Source organism: Rhinopithecus bieti, unplaced genomic scaffold, assembly GCF_001698545.2.
Source record: "Rhinopithecus bieti isolate Rb0 unplaced genomic scaffold, ASM169854v2 scaffold_4553, whole genome shotgun sequence".
NCBI classification, from domain to species: domain Eukaryota; kingdom Metazoa; phylum Chordata; class Mammalia; order Primates; family Cercopithecidae; genus Rhinopithecus; species Rhinopithecus bieti.
Window position 1 is genome coordinate 5,457,034 of NW_016804694.1, and position 25,364 is coordinate 5,482,397.

The 25,364-nt window shown below is 49.8% G+C and overlaps 1 protein-coding gene across 1 annotated transcript in view; it reads right to left on the reverse strand.

Moving 5' to 3' along the window:
* LRFN2 (leucine rich repeat and fibronectin type III domain containing 2) overlaps positions 1 to 18,258 on the reverse strand; it is a 193,594-nt gene extending 175,336 nt beyond the window's left edge. Inside the window, exon 1 of the mRNA XM_017870167.1 lies at positions 17,810 to 18,258. The gene's annotated coding sequence lies outside the window, so the exon portion shown is untranslated. The remainder of the gene's footprint in view (positions 1 to 17,809) is intronic.
* Positions 18,259 to 25,364: the final 7,106 nt, after the last annotated feature.

A 25,364-nucleotide genomic window follows, 5' to 3' on the forward strand; every position in this document is an offset into this window, starting at 1 on the left:
TTCCTTCCTTCCTTCCTTCCTTCCCTCCCTCCCTCCCTCCCTCCTTCCTTCCTTCCTTCCTTTTTCGAGACGGAGTTTCACTCTTATTGCCCAGGCTGGAGTGCAATGGCATGATCTCGGCTCACTGTAAACTCCGCCTCCTGGGTTCAAGTGATCCTCCTGCCTCAACCTCCCGAGTAGCTGGGATTACAGGCATGTGCCACCACACCCAGCTAATTTTGTGTCTCCCCCATTTTCACCTGTATTCTAACAGATAAAGAAACTAAGGCACACAGATATGAGATGACTTGCCCAAGACCATACAGAGCAAGATGGGAGCACCCACTCACACTGCTTCCAAACAGGGATAAATGGTGTGGTACAATGGGAAGGACATGGGTCACTTTGTCAAGAGCCCTGCCTTCCAAAGGCGGCTCTGGGACCCACAGTTTTATGTGGGAAGAAAATTGAACAATGAGGGAGAGAGAGTTTGGTAGCCAGGGAGCTGGGAGGCAGGAAGCATGAGTCCCCACCTATAATCCAGTGACAGAAGATTGAGACTATATTTAAGCCTTCAATGGGGGAGAAGCCCTGGAGGATGGGAGCCTGTTCCTTCAAGGGAGCACTGGCCTGGAACCAGGGGAGAGTTGGTACATTGGAGGCATTTAGACCTCAGGGCTTTGTGGGGGTAGGGTGGGGATCATAAATGAGGAAGTGGGCCTGGGAGGGATTTCCAGGTTGAAACAGGAACCCCAGAGGCCAACAGAGTGTGGACTAGAGAATCTTCACTGACAGTCAGAAGTCCGGCTTAGAAACCAGATGGAAAAGCCCTTCCATAGTCAGGACCAGATGGGGTTTATATCAGCCCAGAGTGACACCGGTTTGGCATTGTGGTTGGGGGCAGGAGCGGCCAGGTGGAATGCTGCACTGCCCAGATTTCACTGTTCAGACATGCCAAGGAGGATTAAGTAATTAAACTGGGTCCAGCAAGTCATCTGCCCAGTACAAGCCTGGCTCCGCACTGCTCTCACTGCGGCAGAAGGGCTTCTGCACTCTGATCTCCATGCCTTCAATTTCACTCGCAGTAATCCATCCTCCACACAGCTACCTAGGCCGAGTTCCTTAAAGGCAAATCGGACCGTGTCATTCTCAGTTTAAAAGCTTTCCAGGGCTTCCATCGACTTCCCCACCAAGCCTAAGCTCCTCTGCATGGCATGCAGGGCCCTCTCAGGTCCGGCCCTGACTTCCTGTGCTGCCACTCAACTCCCTTGCCCTGCCTCACCCTCTGCGTTCCCTCCAGCATGGCACTGCCAGCTGCACCATGTTCTTGGGCTGTGAATGTCTCCCTTCCCCATCTCTGTGGTTCTCAACCCTGGAATCAGAATCCTAGGGAAGCTTTAAAACTTCAATGGCCTGGCAACTGTCTTGGGGGTAGGGCTCAGGCATCAGTGTTTATTAGAGCCCCCCAGGTGATTCCAACGTGCAGCCAGGGCTAAGAGTCACTATTCTCTCTCTAACCAACCCTCAACTACTTCCTTGAAGATTCAGCCCAGGTGTCTCAGCCAATCATCAAATATTTATTGAGCTGGGTACTATTCTAAGCAGTGGATATAAAAATAATAATGATAGCTAATATTTATTGAGCACTTGCCATGTGCCAGACACTGTTCTAAGTGCTTTACATACATTAACTCATTTAGCCCAAACCATACCTCTGTTGGGGGCAGGTATTATTATTTCTCTCATTTTACACATGAAGAAACTGGAACACAGAAAGATAAAGCAACTTCCCCAGAGTCACACAGCGGTGAGTTGTGCAGCCAGATTTCTGCACAGGCAGTCTAAGCACTAGTCTGCGCTCTTAATCCCTGGACCATCCATCCTGTCCCTTCCCCATTCCTGCCCCACGTTGTTCACAGGCTGCAAGAGAGAAGCAATAAACCAACAAGCAGATACAGAGCGTGGAAAGGAACACACGGGGCAGGGGCAAGCTGCCCTTAGTGAGAGCAGCAAGGGGCCAAACTTTAGACTGGGAGTGGTCAGGCCATCCCTAAAAGCAATATTTAAGCTGACATCTGAAGGACGAGTGGTGTCCAGCCATGCAGAGGGTAGAGAAATGGTGTTCCAGGCAGAATGCAAAGGCCCAGAGGTGGAAAAGAACACAATCTCTCTTCCAGTAAGTGTTCATGGTTCCCTCAGTGTGCAGGACATAGGGAGAAGGCACAAAAGGAGGTAAAGAAATGGATAGGGCCAGTGCCTGGCAGGCCACTTAAAGGGTTAGGATTTTATCCTAAATGCACTGAAACATCTTCAGCAAGGTGTGCACATTGTCTATGGGAGAGTGGCTAGAGGAACTTAATGGGGCCATTCAAGAGAGTGCTGCAGCCATTTAGCAAGCGGCCCAGAAGCAGAGCTGGAGAGGAATCACCTCTTGCTGGAAGCACTGCAGGTTCCTGCCTCCAGTCACAGGACCATCACGGTGCATTATAATTGTTTCTTTACCTCTCTGCCTCCCCACAAGACTGGGAGGCCCTTGAAGGCAGAAACTAAGTCTAATTAGCTGGCCTCTGTCACCCAGCAGCTGACCAATACTAGGTGCTCAGTAAACATCTGTTAACTGCAAGTGAGTTGAATGGAATCATGCAAGGCCGATTAGGTTGGCAACACATTGAAGAATTTCTTCTTCTTCATTGATCTGGGGACTTCACAGACCTTGGCCAGAATAAGAGGATGCTGCACGCCTCCAACAATCAGTAGAGACCCTCCTCTGAGCACCCACCATGGAAAAGCAGTGTTGGGCTGTAGATAACTTGCAGCAGCCAAAGTCTGTCATTTCCCTAACCCCCAGCAAACCCCATAAGGCATGGCAATGGGGAGGGAGGGAGCTGAAGCCCACAGTCCTAAAGTAGCAGAACCTCAAGATTCCAGGTGGCATTGGATGTTTTAAACAGCCCAGGTTTTAGCAGGCAATTTGGGCACCCATTGTGAGTCTGCACTTCTGACAGTGAGGGCAGGGCCAGGTCCGATGTTGGAGCCTCTGTGGCCCTCCTTTCTGCTGCCATCACCACCATCAGGTGGATCCCCAAATCATGTGACGTTCCACCTCCGTTCGAATCAGAGACATGCAGAGGAAAAGGGGAGGAGCCAGACTCCCAGCCCGGTGCTCTCTCCATGGCACTTCTCAATCGACCTGCCCAGCCCCTAGCCTGCCCTCACTACTCCTTGAGGAACGTCTCTCTGGAAGTGCTGAAGCTGCCCAGAGCACAGAGTCTCTGAAACAGGGGGGCGCACAGTTTCCTGGGAAGAAGCAAAGAGCCAGGCCCTTCAGAACAGCAGCTATCCCTCCTCCCGTTCTGCTCTCATGCTTTGCTAACAGCGTGATGGTTGAGGGGGTAGGGCTAAATCCCTGCATGCCACTTATCACATGTGTGGTCCTGAGCAAGTTACTTAAACGCTCTATATATCAATGTCCTCACTAGGAAGTAGAGATGATAGTTAAAATAACAGTACCTGTGTCCTAGGTTTGTCACAGGTAATAAATTAGATAATAAGTGCAAAGGGCTTAAGGCAGTGCCCAGCATGTAGTAAGTGCTTACGTAGTATGAACATCAGAGAGAACTTTCTAGATCAGCATCAAGGGACCTGGGTCATTATCCAGTTCATAAACCCCCTGTGTGCCTCAGTTTTCCTATCTGTTAAACGGGGGAGTGATGGAGCCATATGAGTGGCTTAAACACAACCATCAAATGCTAATTACTATGGGAAGTGTTTGGAAGTTAAAGAGAAAAAGTACCTTACAAGCGGGAGGCTTGATGGGCAGATGACCCCACAGCAGAGGAAGGGGCCCATAAATTACCACCAGCCCAGCAGGCTGCCTGGGTTTTATAGGGCTTGGGGCCCAGGCCACTTTCCTGAACATCATTTAGAATTTATAGACTCTTGTCCCTGTCCTTTCTGTATTTAGTTGCCTTAGAAGCCAGCCTGGCATTAATAGCATCTTTGCTGCCCAATCAGGAGAATGCAGCCTTTTCTACGTTTAATCCCCAGCTAGTGGAAGGAGTGAGAGCTGGAAGTCCACAGAGAACCCTGGGGCTGCTGGTGGGCTCCTATAGTGAGCAGATGGGCTGCTAGCAGGCGGGCATGTTCATTCTGCAACAAGGTGCCTCCTCTACCTGCTGGGGGAAGGATCGGATAATGACAACTACATCAAATGGAATATTGGAGCCAAAGGACCACAAGAGCCCCCAAACCCGCTGCCTGCATAGCTGCCCCAGTGATGACTGAGACCTCATAAACTTCATATGAATTTGAACAGAACTGAAAGGGACTGGGGGCATCCTGTCCATTTATCAAACATGAAAACAAGAGTGAGAAGCATCAGCTGAGAACTCCTGATGAAGTCTAATCCTGCCTTCATCACTTACAAGCTGTGTGACCTTAGCTTAGGAATTTGGCCTCTCTGAGCCTCAGTTTTCTGTCCTACAGAACAGGTTTAAAAGTACCTGCCCTGACTATTCCAGAGGCCACTGGGATGAAAAATGAGACAAGGTACAGTTGGGGGGAATTTGGAAAGGATGGGAGCCAAGCTGCAGCAGAGTGGTCAGGAGTGTGGGGCACTGGGGCCAGATGGCCTGGGTGCCAGTCCCAACCCGGTCACTTCCTAGCTGGATGACACTGGTTGCATGACTTGACCTCTGTGTTTCAGTTCCCTCTTTGCCGTAATTTGCCTAAGTGATAGAGTTTTGTAAGAATTAAGTGGGATAGCATCTCTGAGCCTGCCAGCGCTCCATAAATGTGGGCAGCTAAGAGAGGCTCCATCCCTGAGAGTGCCTAGAATGGCTTAGGGCATGGCAGTGGATATCAGAAACAACTGGATTCAAATCCTGGCTGAGCCATGCATTTGTTCTGTGACCTGGGTAGGGTGCCCAACTAAGCCTAGTTGGCCTGGGACTTCCCTAACTTCAAAACTGAAAGTCCTGGCTGGGCACAGTGGCTCACGCCTGTAATCCCAGCACTTTGGGAGGCCGAGGCAGGTGAATCACCCAAGGTCACGAGTTCTAAACCAGCCTGGCCAACGTGGTGAAACCCCATCTCTACTAAAAATACAAACATTAGCCAGGCATGGTGGTGCTACTTAGGGGGCTGAAGCAGGAGAATCACTTGAACCTGGGAGGCAGAGGTTGCAGTGAGCCGAGATCTTGCCATTGTACTCTAGCCTGGGCAACAAGAACAAAACTTGTGTCAAAAACAAAACAAAACAAAACAAAAAAACCACAACTGAAAGTACTGCATCCCAGGAATCTCAGGCAAATTCAGACAATTGGTCACCCTAGACCTGGGCAAATCTCATTGATATTTCGAGCTTCAGTTTTCTCATGTGCAAGGAGGTAATACCTACTTTACAAAAGGAGCTGGGAGACAAAATGAGAGAATGCATATAAATTATGGTATAGACAAACACTTCAATAATATATGCCGTGTGCCAGGTGCTATAGCATTTTGTAGCTATTTACCATTTTACACTCATGACAACCCTAAGGATTAAGTATTGCTGTTAGCTCCATTTTACAGAAGGGGAAAGTGAGGCTCAAACAGCTAAGTGACTTGCACAAGGGTACACAGCTCCTAAGTGGAACTGCTGAGATTTGAACCCAGCTGTCTGACTCCTGGGCCTGACTCACTGTACTAAAACTCCTCTCACATACCAAGTGCTCATCAAGTAGTAGCTATTTATAAGAAAAGCAACAGAAACGTCACCCTCAGAGTTATGGTCCCAGTTTGTGTCCATCACGGGGCAGGGGGGTGGCGGGGAATGGTGGGTGATTCTGACCCCACAGGAAAAAGTATAAGCTTCACTTTACCTTTACACTTCACACTTCCCACAAATGTGTGGCCTGTTCCATAAATCTCAGGATATGTAAATTTGGTGCATAATTGGGAGGCACTGCAGGTACCTGTGGCTCCGGGATAAAATCCAGGCAGCTCCAGAGAGAAGCAGGGCCCCATTAACAAGGACAGAGTGAGAAGTGGGCAGGGAGCAAGCTTCACTTCACAGCAGGACCATGGAAGTGCAGATGTGTGGAGCTGCACTCTGCCAAGGATGGCTTCTTGGAGTTATGGGACTCACGACATCCTCAGGCTCAGGACCCTTTTCCCCCACCCACCCCAATAAGGGACATGCAGATGGCACAGGGGATCCCTGCTGCTCCCAAAACATCTGCCTCCCTTCCCCATGAGTGTGACCTGGGAGACAAAGACATGAGTGTCTGGGCCATGGCAAGTGGCATATTGTGGCCTGACTCTAGCCATGGCAATAGGTCCTTAGGATGATGGAGGAAGCGGGGATGTGAGGATCTGGAGAGGAAGGACTCCTCAGGATGCTCCACACTAGACCCAGTCACCCCTTCCAACTCCTGCTCAGGCACCAGGCATCTCAGGCCGCCGTGGGCAGCACTCAGCAGGGCCTCCTCACTGCTGTGCACTAGTAAGGGCAGGGCTGGACCTGACAGAGTGCACAGAATCCCCAGCTCTTCCCCTGCTGCCCACTGGCTCACTGTGCTCCTGGGAGCTAGGCCCAGCTCAGAGGCGCTCCTGGGCTGCAAGCAGCTTTGCCTCTGAAACAAAGGGCAAGGGAACATACAAAGGCAGTACTGAGAGAGACACCATGGAGGTCAGGATGTCACCCTCCCTCCATGGACACAGGAAAGAAGGAGGATGGATGGCAACCACACCACCCAGCCAGGGCTCCCACCAACCTTACTCTGCGCCTGCCCTTCTGCCCTTGCTTGGGGGCCAAAACAGTGGCTATTGGAGCCCTAAACATCTGCGGATATTGGGGTAAAAGGAGCCTGGCCCCTTGCCCGCCCTGGGGACATTTCCTGCTGTTGCAAGGTCCTCAGGCCTTTCCCCTGGGTGCAGTGAAAACAGAAAGAAACTGAAGTCACGTGAGGATAAGAATGCCTCTTGCAGCACCATGAAGCCATTCCGCCCTGTCCTCACTCTCCCACCCCCAATCCAACTCAGGGATCACAGCGTGTGACAGTATGCATCCTGGTTAAGAGTGGGCTCAGGAGCTGGCTGCTGGGGTTTGAATCCAGCTAGTTCAAAGTTGAATTTTACTGTAATAGCTGTGTGACCTTGGGCAAGCTACTAACCCACTCTGAATCTTCATTCCTTCACCTGTAAAATGAAGTAATAACAATACCCACTGCACAGAATGAATGTGGGCATAAAATAAGTACATAAAGCTTATTTTAGAATAGCACGGGGCTCACAGCGAGCATTCAATACCCAGTAGCCATTATTATTATGGTATAATATAATATAATGCAAGCATGACCTGGTCATTCCATTAGCCTTCCTGAGCTACAGTTTCCTCATGTTTAGATGGAGACAAGTCTGCTTGCCCTAATTCCTCACTGTCATGGGGTCCAAAGAAGACAGGTATGGCTGCAAGTAGGGCTTTAAAATGTATAAAGTGCTGTATGCACGGAAGGGATGAATATAATGCATACTCCAATAAATACAACGCAGTGTAAGCCTAATTCCATAGGGTAACATGGTACAATGTAAGACAATACTCTGTATTAAAAACTGAATTGGAGAGAGACAAGACAGATGGAGAGAGAGATGGAGAGGCAGAGAAAGGCCGAGCAGAACAGGGACAGAGAGTGAGGGCTGAACTGAAAGAGCAGCGAATCAATGTTGTACTGTAATTTAAAAACCAATATACAGTAAATATCAGCCCGGCATTGCAGCGCAGCAACACGGCAGGGCAACCCAGCCTGAGATAACTCACGTCTCAAGCTGGGCCAGCCACCGCTGCGTCCCACCGGCCTTCCCTGTAACTCATGATCCATTGCTCTCTCTCTGGAGCTGCCTGGATTTTATCCTGGAGCCGCAGGTACCTGCAGTGCCTCCCAATTATGCACCAAATTTACATGGCCTGAGATTTATGGAACAGGCTGATCACAGAGCCCTAGAAGGAGCTCAGGGCCTTGACATCTCTCCCCACCCCAAGAGAGAGACACTGGGCTGGGGCTTTGGGTCCTGGCCAGCCTGGCTCTGAGCAGAGAGTGGCTGGGAGGCCTGGGCTCCAGTCGGGTCCCACTGCCAGCTCTCCTCCTGTGGTTCTTGCTGCTGTCTCATTCTGGCCTTCACCACCTTCCTGACTCCTCTTCCTATGGTCCCACGCCAACCCTCCATCATCACCTCATGTCCCACCCTAGATACTAACCCATGATCCATTCCTGCACCTTGACACCTTTGAGTTCCTAAAACCCCATCCCCATAAGCATTCCCTCCTCCAGTCTGGTTTTCCCTGCTGCAGGTCCTCATCCGCTCTTCTGGGTCCTGGCCCAAGGCCCATTTTCTTTTCTTTTCTTTCTTTTTTTTTGGATACGGAGTCTTGCTCTGTCACACAGGCTGGAGTTCAGTGGCCCGATCTCAGCTCACTGCAACTTCCGCCTCCCGTGTTCAAGCGATTCTCCTGCCTCAGCCTCCCAAGTAGCTGGGACTACAGGCGCCCGCCGCCATGTCCGGCTAATTTTTTGTATTTTAGTAGAGACGGGGTTTCACCACGTTGCCCAGGCTGGTCTCAAACTCCTGAGCTCAGGCAATTTGCCTGCCTCGGCCTCCCAAAGTGCGAGGATTACAGGCATGAACCACCACACCAAGCCCACAAGGCCCATTTTCTTGCCCTAAATTCTTTCCAAGCCTTTTACAAACCAAAAGATCCAGGAGGGTCTCTTTCCCACCACTAGGAGCAGCCCTGGGACAAAGGTGTGGGGTGGGTAGGAATATGGCCCAGGAGGATGTCTCTGGCTTTCTGCCCACACAACAGGCCAGGCTGAATCAAAAGGTTCTAATCCAGGTTCCCCGTCCCTTCTGTGCCTGCTGAGTGCTCCCAGCACAGCCCCGCCCTTACATAAACATTCAACAACCCTATAAAGTGGATGCTACTCTTATCCCTATCCCCATCCCAAGGCACTCATGACAGTTTCAAAAGGCTTCCGTACTCATGTCCTGTGGCCTAACTCCCATCCTCTGGGGTGCTGTGTAGAGGGCAGCCTGCTTCTCCCCATGACACTTCACGTGGACCCCGCCTAGTTATGCAAGCCTGGAATGAGATCTTCCTTCCCCACCATGGTTTATTTTCCCAGCAGCCTGATCCCAACATGCATAAAGGCCAGGTGGGAAGGCCAGTCCTGATCTTATCAGCTATCATCATCCAAAACCCTCTGCTCCAAGACGACCCCTCACCTGAATGCAGTGTGGCTGTAAGGTACCATGAAAACTCCATCAGACCAGAAACCACTTCATAACGTCTGTGCCTCAGTTCCCTTTTATGAAAAGTGGTTATAATCATAATGTATATCCTGACTGCCTGGTAGCTTTGTTGGAAGGGACAAATGAGATCATGTGGAGAGTCCCCAGATTGCTGTCTAACTTAAGAGGTGGTTGTTAGAAAGGAGTATCAGTTAAGAGGGTCCTTAGTGGTATTTTCCTAAGTATCATCCTCTCCATGCTTAGAAAAGAACCACTATTTCCACTACTACTACTCTACTACTACTACTACTACTACTACTACTACTACTACTACTACTGCTACAACTAATAGCTCACACTTACATGGTGTTCAATATCTACCAGGCGTTGCTCCAAGTATTTTATGTATAGTAATTAATTTAATTTTCCTAACAACCCTGTGAGGTGGGTACTATTATTATCCTCAGTTTGCAGATGAGGAAACTGAGGCACAGAAAGAATAACCCACTCAAGTTCACACAACCAGGAAAACAGAACACAGTGCAAGTCCTACGAATGGGGGCACAGGTACACACATTTCTCCCTGTGAGAAAGATGTTCCATCCATGAATTTCGGTGCCTAAATGTTCCCTAATAACGTGCCTTGTGTATCTGCCTTATCCTCCTCCTTAGACATAAACTTCCCAAGGGCAAGGACTGGTCTTTGCTCATCAGGTGAAGGCCTCCCAAGCATCAGGGAACTGCTTTGCCCATTTGCAACCACTCTGTGATTGCAAGCACATTCCCTGCCAGCAGCCTCATTTCCAGATTCTTGCCCCACAACAGCCTGGGGAACCACCCTCTCCTCCAGGGCAATAGCCCTTATTGTCATGTGCTTAGAAAGTGTGACTCTGGACAGAGAGTCCAGGATTTAATGTCTCTAGCCTCAGCTTGCCTTCTTCCCAGCTCAGCCTCTGTGACATAAGTACTCAGGCTAGGAGGAAGATTAATGGTTCCTTTCAGGCCAGCTGTCCCTAAATTGGGACGATGACCCCAAATCTCTTCATCCTATCAGTTTCTATTTGGGTGAGATGGTAAGATGTCAGCTTAGTGGTAGAGCAGGGGAGGGAGCTGGGAAAGAGCTTGAGAGCCCGTTTCTTAAGTGGACTTCATTACCATCACCATATCATCGCCATCACCATCAGCATCATCTCCACCACCACTATCAGCATCATCTCCACCACCACTATCAGCTTTACATCAAGCAGTTAATCAGGCGTGACTTTGACTGACTCCTAACCAACACACATGAACACACACACACACACACACGTGAGAATGCAGGTGAGGGCTGCACTAGAAATCAGCCAGAACTTGGAACCGCCACCCCCAACACAATCAAGTCCTGGAGTCCACAAACAGGGCTGGAAAAAGTGCAGGAGAAGAAGTCAAATGATCGGTGAGACAGAGGGCTGCGTGTACACATGGATTGGAGAGGTAATTCACCTTTGCAGCGTCAGGCCCCCTGGGTGGCACAGAGTAGGCATTCAATTAACGCTTGCTGAATTAAACCAAACAGGGGAAGACTGCTAGCCATCAAGTCATGAAAGGGATGGATGAAGGAGGATGGGATTGATTACCACATCCTAGAGGAACAGGCTCTCTGGGCCTTGAAGTTTGAAGGAAGTGAAGGAGGCACTTCAGAGTGAGCTAAAGGAAATCTCACTGCCATGGCAGGCAGAAAAGCACAGAAGCTATAGCCTCAAGAGCTGAGGTGGGCTGAGACTATAAAAAAGGATACACTGATGATGGGTGTAGCTTGTCCCATCATAAGAAATAGCAATGAGAGGGCTTATTTACCTCGACCCTGAGGACAGAGGCAGTCTACTCTTCTCCCACACCCTACTTTGGTGAAAACAAGTCAGAACTGAAACTGGAACGCCCATGGGCTGCCCCAGGGTGGCATTTCTCACTTGCTGGAGTTTAGTGTGAATAAAAGCTTCTAGCAGACTGAGAGCCAGGAAGGAAGACGATCACCAAGAAGCTGCAGAAATATGCACGTGTTCTGGCTGAGAAGGATAGAAGGTCTGGTCACCCTTTGTCTGTGTGTGAATCTCCCTGGTCCTTAGTTTCCCATCTTTAACACAGGGACAAAATATATCCTTCCTGTCTTTCAGGGTTGTTCTACAGAGCAGAATGTGCTACGGCAGCTCCAAAGTGATAGGTGAATCTCTGGACAGGATCCAGAAGTCTTGGAGCTCATCCTGACCCTGCTACTTGCAAATCCAAGCCAGTTTCCTCATCCATATACAGAAGAGGACATGGTTTTATCCTCCTGAATGAGGTCAGAGGGCTACAGGAATGACAGGAGGCCATGTATTGAAATGCTCTCTAAAGTAGACAGTGAGCTGAAAGGGTTGAATGGCACCCGCCCATGTCTTTGAGGGAGAAGCCAGTGCAGTGGAAAAAAGGAGTGTGTGCATGTGTGTGTGAATATGTGGGAGTGTTCCATTTGTAAGAGCAGGTATATGAACTCATGAACGTGTGTACATGAATGGTGCTGTGTGTGTGCATGTATGAATGTACAAGTGTGAGTATGTATATGTATGTGAATATATGTGTGAGTATAAGCATAAATGTGGGTGTGTATAGGTATATGTGTGGGCATGCAAGTATGGATGTGTGTGAGGTATGTGAACATGTGTACACTGGTGGGTGTGTGTGTGTATGAATGTGTATGTGCACATGTATGTGGGGGAGTAGGGAGGAAAGAGACACCTTCATTCATTCAGCAGCCCTGGGATCCTGGTCATTCCAAATGAAACCCAGTTACAGTGTTTGGTCATAGAGTAGTCAGGAGCATGAAGCAAAGAAAAGCCTCAGGTCAGTGCTATCTGGCAGAAGAGGATAGGAAGGAGGATGGAGGACCCCAGCCAAGTAGCTCCCAGGGTCCAGATGGCTCGGCAGAGATGTCTTTGCTCTGAGGCTGGAACATGGACTCGTAAATCAAAGGATCAACGACCTGAACTGAAAAGGCCTTAGGAGAGCACACAGGCTCTGATCTACAGGTGAGGACAGGAAGAGAGAGGGGATGGCCAGTCACACGGCAAGTTCTGGGCAGAGCTAAAAGGAGAGCTCATTCCAGGTTCCACGCACCCCAGCAAGCATTCTCTGACCAGCCCTCAGTGCCCTGTGCTATAGAAGGACCTCTAACTGCTCACCTCCATGACCCCAGATCCCCATTCATCCTCCCTCCCTTCTGCCCCAGGAGGACATTTCTAGGTATTATAGTGGCTTCATTACATGAAAGGTTGAGTCAAGGAATCAATTCTACCCACCCAGGAATCTTCAATGCCTTTTTAGAATGACAAGGCCTCATCTTACAGCCATTGTTAGGCATTTTTAGGAGTTTCCAGGAGCTCAGAAAGTCAGAAGTGCCTTTGCCCTCACTGCCATCATCTGTCGCTCTCTCACCAGGTGCTGAGACCTTAGCATGGCTCATTCCCCAGTGAGTGGCCACATTTCATATGTTTTGGGGACATCAAGGCCTACTTTACAATTATTCTGAAGTAGGAGCCTCCACAGACCCTCAGTATTAGTTGGGGGACTCCCTGGCTTCTTTGACTAAAGCTACCTTAACAGACGAATGAAAAAGAATGGGGTAGCTGGGCAGAGAGTGCTACTTTTGGAGAAAAGGAATAGGAAGTGAGTCCCTCGGAAGAAGAAATGGGAGGGCCAAATAGACTTTACATCCCTAGGAAGTTTATTAGAGATCTGAGTTAAGGCAAGAGGGAGCCTGTCCTCTGTGTTGTCCTACACCAAAATGGGGTAAAAGAAGGGATGTGTTGAGGGGAGAGGACCCAGGCAGGAAACATGGAGGGAAGAGGGGTTCAGAGATGCTCAGCTTTCTGCTTCTTTATGTTGTTTCTGGGCACATGAACTGTAGTTTAGCTCCTGCTGGTGGGTGAATATAGGACATGCCAATAATAAATGCAGTGAACTCTAAAGAGCCCAACTTATTTTGCAATCTCTCATGCTTTTGGGGCTGCCCTGTTAATACAGGATGGCTGCCAGGGAGGTCCAGGCTCTCCTGCAGACAATCCCAAGCAGGCTGATAAATTACGAGAACACAGTTTTGTTCCTTAATCCAGCTTGACACAGTTTAACACCCATTATCTTGTCTGTATAGTTCCAGTGGTTCCTCAGGTTGGTCTGGTCTCCATTAGGCTTGGCCCTTCGAGATATTCAAAAAAGCAGGCCCAGTTCTGTTCCAGTCAAAGATGCCCTGATTTTCCAATTGCATGGAAGCCCTGGGTCTTCTCTGCAGGGCCCCCATACCTTCTATACAACCCTCAGTTACAATGCAAGGAAATCACTCAGAAAAAAAAAAAAGAAATAGACTGATAAATCATGACATGTGTAGACTGTGTCATTCCTAAAAGTTGCTTGGTGATTTGGACTCAACAGTTGAACAAGCTGAGTGGCCCAGAACAGAGCTATTTTTGACCCTCTGTTCAAAGTTTAGCCTTGTGTTCTCAGGCAGTCAACCCAACACTGTCCTAACCTCCCATCTTGATAAAATGGAGATTCCTACTCAGGAGGTCTGGAGCATGGGGCTTTTCATGGCTTACCCGCTCCCAGGTGATGCTGACACTGGTCCACAGACCACACTTGGGGTAGCAAGTTGCAAGTGCATCTGTCTCCCTCACTATCTTCTGAATTCCCCCTGCCTCATTAATCCACCTCTTCTAACTAACACTAACCTCTGTTAATTTTAGGACAATGCATCCTCAGTGGGGACGATATCGCCCCAAGGGGGCAAAAATGTGTTCTTGGTGGGGAGGCAAGAAAAGAGAACTTCATCTTTTGATATACAAAGTACAGATATACATATACTATGTCTGTGGTACTAAAATTTAATGGGAGGGTGTGATTAGGAAAAACCCTCCAAAATGCTTCTTCCAAAATGCTGCCCATGTGCCCCTTCCTAGCTTCCTGTTACCAGTCCCTCCCAATTATCTGAACCACAACTGCCCTCTTTCTGCAGGTTCTTAACACCCCCTTTCTCAGAAAACACAGTGTCCATCTCTCTGGCCTGTAATCACTAGTTAACTGCAGTCCCACATGAAACTGACCCGTGAAAGTCCACGTTTAGTGCCCTGATACCTGAGTATAATTATATTTGACATTTTAGGGACAGTCTTAATGAGAAAGGGTCACAAATATAGCTGTGCTAAAGGGCTTGTCCAGTTTACAAAGTTCAGTCACACATGCTGCTCTGCCCTTCCAACAACCCTGGGGGACGAGCATTAGCATCCTGTTTCATCAGTAAGAAAACCAGTCCCCTCTCCCAGATTGGATGTTCCATCTCCCAACTACACAGATAGGACCCAGTTCAATCATACCCCTTGCCCAGGCCCCACAGAGCTGTATCCATTCACTTTACCTGGGCCTCACAGCATTCCTATGAGGTCACCCTTGGGAGAGTGGGCAACAGAGTCAGAAAGAGAAGACTGGGTGCTGGCAGGAGGCGGGTATTTTACATTCAAACCTTAGATAGGAAAGGGTGGCAGGTGATACTTGTAAAATGCAGAGCCCCTCTTCCTGAGCAAATGTTCATGGCCATAAAAATCCAAAACAAACAAGAGAAAGGGAGGGAAGCACGCGCCTGGACCCCAGAGGTGAAATTTGCTCCTCAACCATTAATCCTCAAAGTTTTCTGGAGGGCTTCATGGAGTCTTTTAACAACCAGGTTATGTCTGATGGCATCAAACCTTCCTGGCAGCTCCCTGGACAGGGGGAAGTTGGCTGTACTATCCTCCATGTCTCTGAAGACCTCTCCCTCCCTTCTAACCTCTCTGCTTCAACCAAAGACTCAGATCTGAAAAGGGGTTTGGGGACCGCCAGGAATACATCAGGTCATAATACATCTGTTGGGCACGTGCTTTTATTCCATTTTACCAGGTCAAAACACAAAGACTCATATGGTTAACCAAGATGTGGCACAGCCAGAATTTGAACCCAGGCCCCCACATGTTGAGGTTTCATTCCATTATATGACAACTCTATCCCTTCAATAAGTTGGACCCTAAAACTCCACCCCTACCCAAAGAAAAATCGCAAAATACTCAAATTGTTGTTGCTCTTGTTCAGAGTCCAATTCCACTTGGCCATCCCAGGTTGTTTATTGTTCTATGTCTCTGCTTCCAGTCTAGCAGCCTCCCCCATCAGACTGTGAACTCCCTAGATGCTCATATCTACCTTAGGCAAGGGGAGTTTCTGAAAACAATTAATTCCAATTTCACTTCTCCACTGTCCCTGGGTAGCCAGACCCCATGCCAGATGCTTATAAGCCTCTGTACACCCACCCCCCCCAAAAAAGGAGAGCAGAACCTGCTCAACCCCACAAGCTGAAGAGGCTTGGCAAACTGGCACTTGGAGGCCAGAATCCCTGTTTTTTGTTTTTCTTGTTTTTTTTTTTTTTCCTTTGGAGCTGCAGCAAAGATAAGAAGAGCAATTCCTCCTTCAGTCAAAGCAGGACTCAGTTAGCCAGAAGGCTGCCTGGTTTCCCTGGTGGCCCCACCCACTGTGACTGTATTTTCTTCCTATCTATCTTCCTTCTCCTCAGCCTCACCTCCTGGAAGCTCCCAGCTCACCCTGTCTCAGGCCAGACTCCCCAGCTTCTTACGTTTCTGGGCCTGAGCAAAGAACTGGCACTTCACAGAAGAAGGAACCCTGAAACCCAGCCTCCAGCCCACAGCAGGCAGACACCCAGTCCTTCCAGACAGGAGATGGAGCTGGGAGCCAACCTTCCAGAGGCTGAAACAGAAATGCCAAGTTTGCTGTTTGCATCCCCAGGATGAGGGCAGGAAGATAAATAATTACATTCCTGGGCAGGAATTAGAACAGAAACTCTAAATTGAGGGCTGGGCAGGGGGCCTGAGCATGTGGGGAGGCCAGAAAGAGAGACGCAACTCTGCACTCCCAGCCAGAGTCAGAAGGGAAAGATGACATTCCAGCATCAGCTGAAGGGATAAGGCAGCTGGCATGGTCGGCGGAGGCTGACGGCTCCAAGTGCAGGCCTTTTGGAGCTTCTGAATACTCCCTACAGGACCCTGACCCCCTTCAGCCTCCAATGTACCCCACAAGGAAATGCCACTGCCATCAGGGCTCTGCTGTGTGCAGCCAAATAAAGCTCCTGTCAGAGGGCAGCGACCAGACCAGGGCACAACCCCAAGACCCAGTTCCCTTGCTCCCCACTTTCAGTTCCAAATCGGCCCCCACACAAGAATAACAGCCCATATAGAACCTCTAGCTCTCGTCCCTGGGAGCTTCACAGCCCAGGGAATGGCAGTTTCCTCCCTAGCCTTGCTCCTCCCCAGCAGCAGGGGGTCAAATTCCTGAGGCTGCCCCCTCCCCCAATACTAGAAGGCCAATCAGGCCATGGAGGCCACAGCTGCCACCTCCCTGAAACATACACATGCATACACACACACACACACACACACACACACACACACACACACACACTCCGTTGTGGCCAGGGGAGAGGGTCTTCATCTATAGCCATGCCTGTAACTCCAACTCAAGAGTGCAGACTCTGACATGTTCCCTGTCCCTGCAGGTGTCTGTCTGTCTGCAGCTGTCTGCTGTCGCCGGTGCATTTGGCAACAATCTGGCTCAGTCCCTCTGCGGTCTCAACTCAGGCTCCCTTCTCCCTCCTGCTCTGGTTTTCAGAGGCTCTATCTCCCTAGAACTCTCTGCCTCTGTCCTTTGTACTGGGCTGATGGGAAGATGAGTAGGACACCTCCCTCAGAAGGTCTGTGCAAAGCAAGGCACTGTCCACCTCGGAATGGTCCACTGCTCTCCCTCCTCCCTACCCAGACAAACCTTAGAACCAGGGCAGGGCTGGGTGGGAGACAGAGACCTAGGAACCCAGGCATGGCTAATGCCATTTTCCATATTGCTTCATCATGCCATTCTGATGCCCCAAGCTGCACACACACACAATCCCCCTGATCTCGCTTTCTGCCTGAGGCCAGCATAGGGTCCCTGAACCTGCCCTACCTGCCTCCCCAAACTGCAACCATGCCTTCCTTCCTCCCATCCGCTCTGCATCAACCCCTCTGCACTTGGCTTTACCCCACCCTACCCAGTCCACAGAGCTCAGGGAGTCCCCGGCGCCCCCACCCAGCCCCCAGCAATGGCTCTAGCCAGGCCTCGCATGTGCGGAGATGCAACAGAGTGGTCTGGCGGCAAAGTTCTCCTGCTGCTTTCAACGGTTCCATCTACCCGCCTCTCCATCCTGCTCTCCAGCCTTACACGGACCCCGCTCTCCCCGCTCCCCGCCAGAGTTTCACCCCCACTATCGGAAAAAAAGACTAAAGAAAGGAAAGGAAATCTCTCGCGATAAGGATGGGCGAAAAGAGAAGGGGGTGTCCGCATGAGCACCTAGGATGAGGGGAGTCTTCAAGTGAAAAAGAAAGGGATGCAAAGTTCCCGGTTCCCTCGGGTGCGTTCAGCCCCGCGCCGAGCTCCCGCGGACACCCGGGATCGCGAAGACGCAGGGCCGGCGACCACTCACCTGGGCGAGGCAGCATCTACCCCCGGCTGGGAGGCACCGAGGCCGGCTCCGCGGGGCGCCCGGGCTCCCCGGCTCGGCCACGCATCCTTCCCCGCCCGAGACAGACTCGAGCTAAACCCTCCGGCGGCTCCGGCGGCTCCGGCGAACGCAGGCAGATGGTGGTCTCGGACGTCCACGCGGGGAGAGCCCTGAGCCGTTTATTCAGTTATATCCATGGCATTTAGCAAGAAGAAGGGGGAAAAAGCACAACTTGCTCTCTTCTCTTCCAGATTAAAGAAAATAATAATAATAATAATCCCTCCCTAGGAGGATGCCGGTAGGATTTTCCGGATCGAAGAACCCCAGGCATTCCCAGGAACCTCGGGCATCTTGGAATGTGGGGTGTCTTCAAGTTCAGACGAGCCTGCGGGTTGTGTATGTATGAGTGTATGTGTGTCTCAGCGAGAGGGAGCCAGGCACTCACACCCACACGCACACACAAACACACTCCCCCGTACTCCCCGCATGCACACTGCCCCCCACGCGAGCGCGCATACGCGCGTACCCGGTTTCTCTCTCCCCTCCACACACACACACACACACACACACACACACACACACACACACGGATCACACGCTCCAATCTGGGAGGGAGTCGGGCGGGCTGCGGAGACAGCGCAGGGCCAGCTGTGGAGAAAGCCCAGCGGCCAGAGGCGCCCAGGAACCCGGCGGCCGTGCGCACCGTCCCCGCAGAGCTCTCCGGCGCGGCAGCCCCCCAGTGGCGACCGGCGGAGCTGCAGGAGCCGAAGGCAGCCTCTGCGCCCGCTGCCCAGCCCGCTGCCGAGCGCACCCGCTTCCGAGACGACCAACACCGCCGCCGAAACCAGAGGGATTCACGGTCCTGGCAGGGGTGGCGCGGGGACGCACGGAGGGGCAGGAGTGGGCTGGGGCCGCGGTAGCGGAGGGCGGTGGGCAGGCCGCGAGCCCCAGAACCGGGAGGGCGGTCTCGGCAGTCCAGCGGCACGGGCAACCCCTGCGGAAGGCGAGCCGGGCGGCCAGGGCTGCACCTCTGCAGCTGGCGCCGGCGCTGCCGCCTCACGTGCCTAGCGCGCCCTGCAGCCGTCAGCCCGCCGCCTGCCGGAGGAAAACCCGACCGCGCCGGCCCTAGGCTGGGAGTGGGGGCTGGGACGATCACCCCCACCCAGTCCTGGGGCCCAGTTCAGATTCTCGAATCCTGGTAAGGGACCTATGAAAAACGAGCGCCCCGTGCACGCACACACACGCACTTTGACTTTTCATGATTATTACAAGAATCAGTGACGGGTGCAGTGGCGCCAAGTGTTTGCACAGCATCTTTACAACTCTTCACTTGTTCGATCTTCCCAGCAACCCTCATTTGATGTATAAGGAAACGGAGGCCCCAAAGAGTAAAGTGACTTGTCCAAGGCATGTGGTAGGTAGCGGAGTCCCTACTCAAAGCAGACTGTGAGCTTAGAGTCAGAATACCCGGGTCTGGCCAGGGTCTAATCTTTCGTTATCCTCCCTGCCCGCTATAAATAACTAGTTACCGGAAAGGCAGGACTGTCCTCTGCCTTACTGGACTCCCCAAGAGACATTTCCTTCCTTCTGAAGGAAATGAAATTTTGAGATTCCTGTTAGTACTCCAGCTGGTAAATCCAGGGGCAGGAAGAATGTCAATGTTGCAATCCTTCTCTTCTCTCCTGGTGGCTAACACATCCTGTGCACCTGTCCCGGTTACCCACAGGGAGGCACATGTGGCATGTGGATGTGTCTCTGCAGGATTGGCTCGGCTGGATACATCTGTAACATACGACCCTGTCTCAGCTCCAAACACATGCATAACTGCAGAAGCCGAGGCTTCTGGTCCTCATGTGTGCGCCCTCTACATGTGCACCCCGGGAAACTGCCAAACTGGCATGCTGCAGATCCTCGAAGACAGGCCCCTCCCTGCAGGAATTCTGGAAAGCCTGGTGGGGGAGGGGCATAGCCGGGATGAAACTCAAGGTATATGGGGTGGGCTCTGGAGAGAAGGGATCTAACTCAGGAGCAGGGAGTGAGGGACAGAGGTAGGGAAGAGTCATGAGAAGGAAAGTAATGAGGAAGGAGGAGGTGAGTAAAAGGAGGTGTGGAGTAGAAACTAGGGAGGGCAAGTAGAGAAGAGGAAGGGGAAGGGAAGAAGGAGGGGAGAACAGCAGGGAAACAGCCTTCCTCTTTGCTTACCTGAGGGCTTGCCTACTATTGGTGGGGGCTCCCAGGAAGAAAGGCTTAGGAAGAACCACAGCCCGGGCTCAAGTCTCTGAATTCTCCCAAGGGTTGGGGGCAGTGGGCTAGGTTATCTCCCCTAATCTCCAGTCACCCATGAGACAACCAGAATGGAGCGGCAGGGATAGAACCAAGCTGGCACCAGAGTAGAAATGGAGCTACTTTTAGAAACTAGTAAAGCATTAGAATGATGTGAATGAGGGATATAGGAAGGATGGACCAATCTCTGCTCCAGAGTGAACCCAATACTCCATCAAGAAGTTTTCTCAAGTCAGAAACGTGGATGTTCCATGAAGAGCCAAGACCTGGGTCATTGGTAATTCTGAGAATTACTGGTTTATTTTTCTAATTACATTTGCCCCAGCATAACCTGAATACTGTGCTGGGGGACAGGTGGCCTGGATGCTCACCATGGCTTTGTATTAACAAGCAATGTGACAAGTCCCTTTCCCTCAAGAGGTTTGGACTGTGCACTTTTTAAGAGCCTTTCCAGCTCTGGGAGCTCCCAAGCAACCTTGACAGATGGAGCATGGTGGGACCGCATACATCTTGGGAGGCCAAGAGAAAACCAGTCTACAGTCACCATTTACCATGAAAATCCCCAGAAGATAATCCACAGTTGGATCACGAAAAGGTGAAAGATGGTGGATTTCTTGGCTCCTTGAACAAGCCCACAAGGACTGAGTTAGGGTCACTAATGTGGCATCTGGCTTCCTGTACTGGTTACTTACCTCAGAGTTGAGCCAGGGCTTCCCACAGAGGTGATCCTGTCATTCCAGAAGGGGTTGGGGAGTGAAAGCTATTCTAATAATGGGCATTTTGATTCTTCTACATGCTCATTCTGCTAAATAACCCTGTGATGAACATCTTTGTACCTAAGTCTTTGCCCACATTCTTGTTTTTGTGCTTAAGCTAGACTCCCTGAAGTAGAATCACTAGGCTGGAGGGTATGAACATTTTTAAGGTTCTTTGTACAAACTTTTTTTGTTTCAGTTTTAGAGCCAAGGCACTGAAGTGCAGGGCAGATAAATGATTTCCCAGAGAGGTCCCAGCAGGTGCTTAAGGATATTTTCACACACCCTTTCATGTCTCGATGTGGTAGAGAATGACTGTGCCTTGTGCTGTAGGCTGCACATCAAGGCAGAGCTCCACCCTTGAATATAACTTCAATACCCCTAGTAAGAAGAAAGTTTGGGCCCCCTGCCACCCCCAGTCAGGACTCACCTTCCCCTCCAGGCCATGCCTGTTCTCCTTGACACCCCTAACCAGCCTTATCCTGTTGTCTGTATGCCTTGGTGTTTTTCACTGGACTATAAACCCCACACTCCTTGGCACACTTCTGGGCACATGGCTGGCTCCCAACCCTCACTTGCTAAATGGAATCACAGTGTCTGATTAGAAGAGTTCCCAGAAGGGTTTGGGGTAGAGAGGCACTCAGCCTGAGAGAAGGCTGATTTGGCCTAGGCCTTTATAACCAGTGAAAAGACTCCTTTGCAATGAATGATGGTGAGTCTCTCTTCTCTGTATTCACTGAGTATGAAAAGGAGAGAAGATTGGCTTTTTGCAGTGAAGTATTCTGGTTTGATGACAGGACAGAGTCAGGTGAAGCTGTGGAATCCCAGGGTGGGGACAATTGAACCTGCTTCATAAAAGAAGGGATGCAGTCTGTAATCCCAGGGTGTGCTAGATACACTTCTTAGAGTTTCCCTTGGCTCATTGTGGCCTGAAGAGTGACTCTGTGGACTGGGGAATAAGAAAGATCCTGGGGCACAGTTTCATAAAGTCTTGGGATCTCCCTCCACTGAGTCTATTCCATGGACTGGATGCTGGGAGCCTCTCCTGAATTAGCACCTCGTTCACTGAGCTTCCCCCAGGACCAATAGCCAGCCCAACCCCAGTTTATCCATAGGCCTTGGCCTTAGCCTCACAGAACTTGGACAAATGCATCCTCAGGAGCTGAGGGCCCAGGACCAGCGTGCCCTATCTGGAGATGAAGGGTCAGGTCTTTTATTTCTGCAGTGTCCTCTACCTCTCCTCCCTTCCCAAATGCTGGAGTAAGAAGAAGCCAAAATAAATTCTTATGCATATGTATGCATAAGTATTCCCAAATTCCTTAACAGAATGACTAACACCACCTACAGCCATTAGCTCTGGTTTGTTTTCTAAATCCAGTTTACTTTTCATCATTAAGACCTCTGTTTACCTCTTCCCCTCCCCTAGGCCCAACGGACTCCCTTCACAGACTCACCCTTTTGCCCAAATACCAGGTCTGAGAGTGGGTTCCTGATGTAACAAAGGATCAGACAATACAGGGAAATAATAATCAATCAAAAGGAGGTCTTTACTGAGTATTTCTTGTTTGTTTGTTTGTTTGTTTGTTCGTTTGAGATGGAGTCTCTTTCTGTTACCCCAGCTGGAGTACAGTGGCATGATCTTGGCTCAGTGCAACCTCTGCCACCCAGGTTCAAGCAATTCTCCTGCCTCAGCCTCCGTGGTAGCTGAGATTATAGGTACCCACCACCAAGCCTGGATAATTTTTGTATTTTTAGTAGAGATGGGGTTTCGCCATGTTGGCCAAGGTGGTCTTGAACTCCTGACCTCAAATGATCCACTTGCCTCAGCTTCCCAAAGTACTGGGATTACAGGCATAAGCCAGCGTGCCTGGGCTTTACTGAGTATCTTTTATGCATCTTTTAGCATTTTGCTGAATACTGTAGAGGAGAAGAAAAAGAAGGAGGAGGCAGAGTTTCTCCTTGAAAAGAAAAGACACTTTACTGAGTATCTTTTATGTACCTCCTAGCATTTTGCTAAATACTGTAGAGGAGAAGAGAAAGGAGAAGACAGAGTTTCTTCCTGGAGAGAAAAGACACACCAATGCTGGCACCATGCCTTGCAGTCTATAGAGAGCATTCCCAAATATTACCTCACTTGTTCATCACAACAATCTCATGAAATAGATCATTATCCCCATTTTACAAACAAAGACAGTGAGTCCCAGACAGGTTGACCTGATGGCTCCAAGCGTTTAGAGCTATTGACTGATGGCACTGTATTTCAAACCAAATCTTCTGACTCCACATGCCAGGCTCCTTCCTGTGAACAAGACAGCCTCTCTAATGCTAGCCTTGATGCCACTAAATGGTGAATTACCTGATGCAGCCTGAAGTGCAGTAGACATGTGGCAAAGAGAAGGACAAGGTGTCCGGGGCCACACTGACAGACACACGGAGCTAGGAGATTCTAGAATTGGGGGCAGTGAGGTAGAAAGAGCTCCAGAAGGGAAGATAGAGGAGCGGATTCTGGTTCTTTAGTGTGACCTGGGACAACTTTTCTTTTCTCTGGGCCTCATTTTCTCCATCTCTAAAATGAATCTGGGATAAATGGTCTCTGGACTTTAATGAGAAACATAAAGAAAGCCACTCAATGAAGAACTGAAGACAGCAGATGCCACTGACTTCCCTGGCTTTCTGACTTCTACCAGAGTAAGGGTGGCATTGAAGCGAAGAACACTATGGGCTGTGGCAAGTGCTCAGGCACATCTGGGAAGCATCACAGCCCTTAGTGCCCCAGGGCTTCACTGGGCCACCCTGTCCCCCAGCTCAATTTCCTCTCTTGCCATCAGGCATATAACAGCAAGAGTGCCAGGACTGTAGGCCAGCCACTCCTCTGTCCTGGATGAGGATTATTGTATTTAATTCTCAAAAAACTCTAGCAGGTAGAGTTCTTATTCCCATTTTACAGATCTGGAAACTAAGACACAGAGAGGCTCAGTAACTTGCCAGGCCTGAGAGTTGACAGGTGGCAGGGCCACAATTCTAATCTTGACACTCTAACTTTAGAGCCTGTTACAGAACTGACTGGTTGAGAAGTAAACTTGTTAAATGAGAAAGAATAAAAGGAAAACCACCGTCTCAGTCTCCAAACTGGACAGGGCAAATCCCCCTCTTTTCATTCCAATTCTTACTCCCTTCCTTTACCTCTCCCTGACTCCTTCCTTGTATTGTTGAAACATATAGTCATAGTGTGTGGTTTGTTTTATAATCCAGTCAACTGTGGAAGCACTGCTATCGTCATTTATGTCCCTGCCTTAGCATCCTTCACCCAAGAGATTTATCGCAGCAGGAATTGACTGACTACAGAATTCTTTCCATTCCTTAATCAAGTCCTTGGCTTTCCTTTCAAAGGGATGTGGAGAATGGAGTAGAAACCAACTCATGTCTGCAAAACAGTAATTCCATTTTATCTAATAAAACTGCCTTTGTGGGTTCCATGTGAAAAGGACAGGACAGGATTAAGGGAAAGAGAAGCTGTGGCCCCATCCTCCACTCTGGAAGAGCTGATTAACTGTGTGTTCAAAAGGCTGTCACATAAGAGAATAAGTTAAAAACAGAAAGTTTGGGGAAATTCTGTATTTCAAAAAGAGGAAGATCACCTCCGAGCAGAGAAGACTTCAAGGAATCTTGAAGGTGGATAACACTTGAAGGATGGTTAGCATTTTGGTAGGTAAAGAGATGAGAAAAACCAATAGTCTAGGCAAGAGTAATAGCCCAGGCAAAGGCAAGGAGTCAGGACAGTAAAGCAGCTTTGAGGGCATGAGGAGTTCTCTGGCATGACCAAATCCCAGGGCAGAAGAAGGCCTAGAGGTCAGGAATGTTGGCTCTGTTACCGTCTCTGGGTTTAAATTCAAGTCCCCCACCTCTAAAGAAAGTTACTTGAGGCCAGCTACAGAACCTCTCTGTGCCTCCGTTACTTCCTCAGTAAAGCAGAAATAACAGTGACTATGTCACAGGGTGGATGAAAGGATTAAATGGCATGAATGACTTTAGAATATTGAGTGGTTCATAGTAAATTTTCAAGAAGTGTTAGTTGTTGTTTTACCATGATTCTTACTAAAAACATAGTGGGAAGTAAGAGTGCAGAGTTGGTTGACACTACCTTGAAGACAAAGGCAATTTGTCTAGATTCCTTTCTGCAGGTAAATGGGCAAAACTGCAGGGTTTTAAACAGATCTACGCAGGGGTTTGGTGGTTGCACTCCTAGAAGAAGGAACTGAAGAAAAGGAAAACAGTTATAAGTTAATTGAAAGAGCCCAGGTAAAAGGGAAAAACAGGGTCATCTCAAAGTCTATCATGCTGACAATACAAAGAGGTGAGTGTCAGAAGTAGAATGGACTAGACCCTAGAGGTGATCAGGTCTGGGGAAGAGGAAAATGTGGTCAAAGTAACTTTATGAAATAAAGTTCACCGGACTGGATGAATTTTTGATATCCTTTGGAAAGACTGGGAAGATGAGG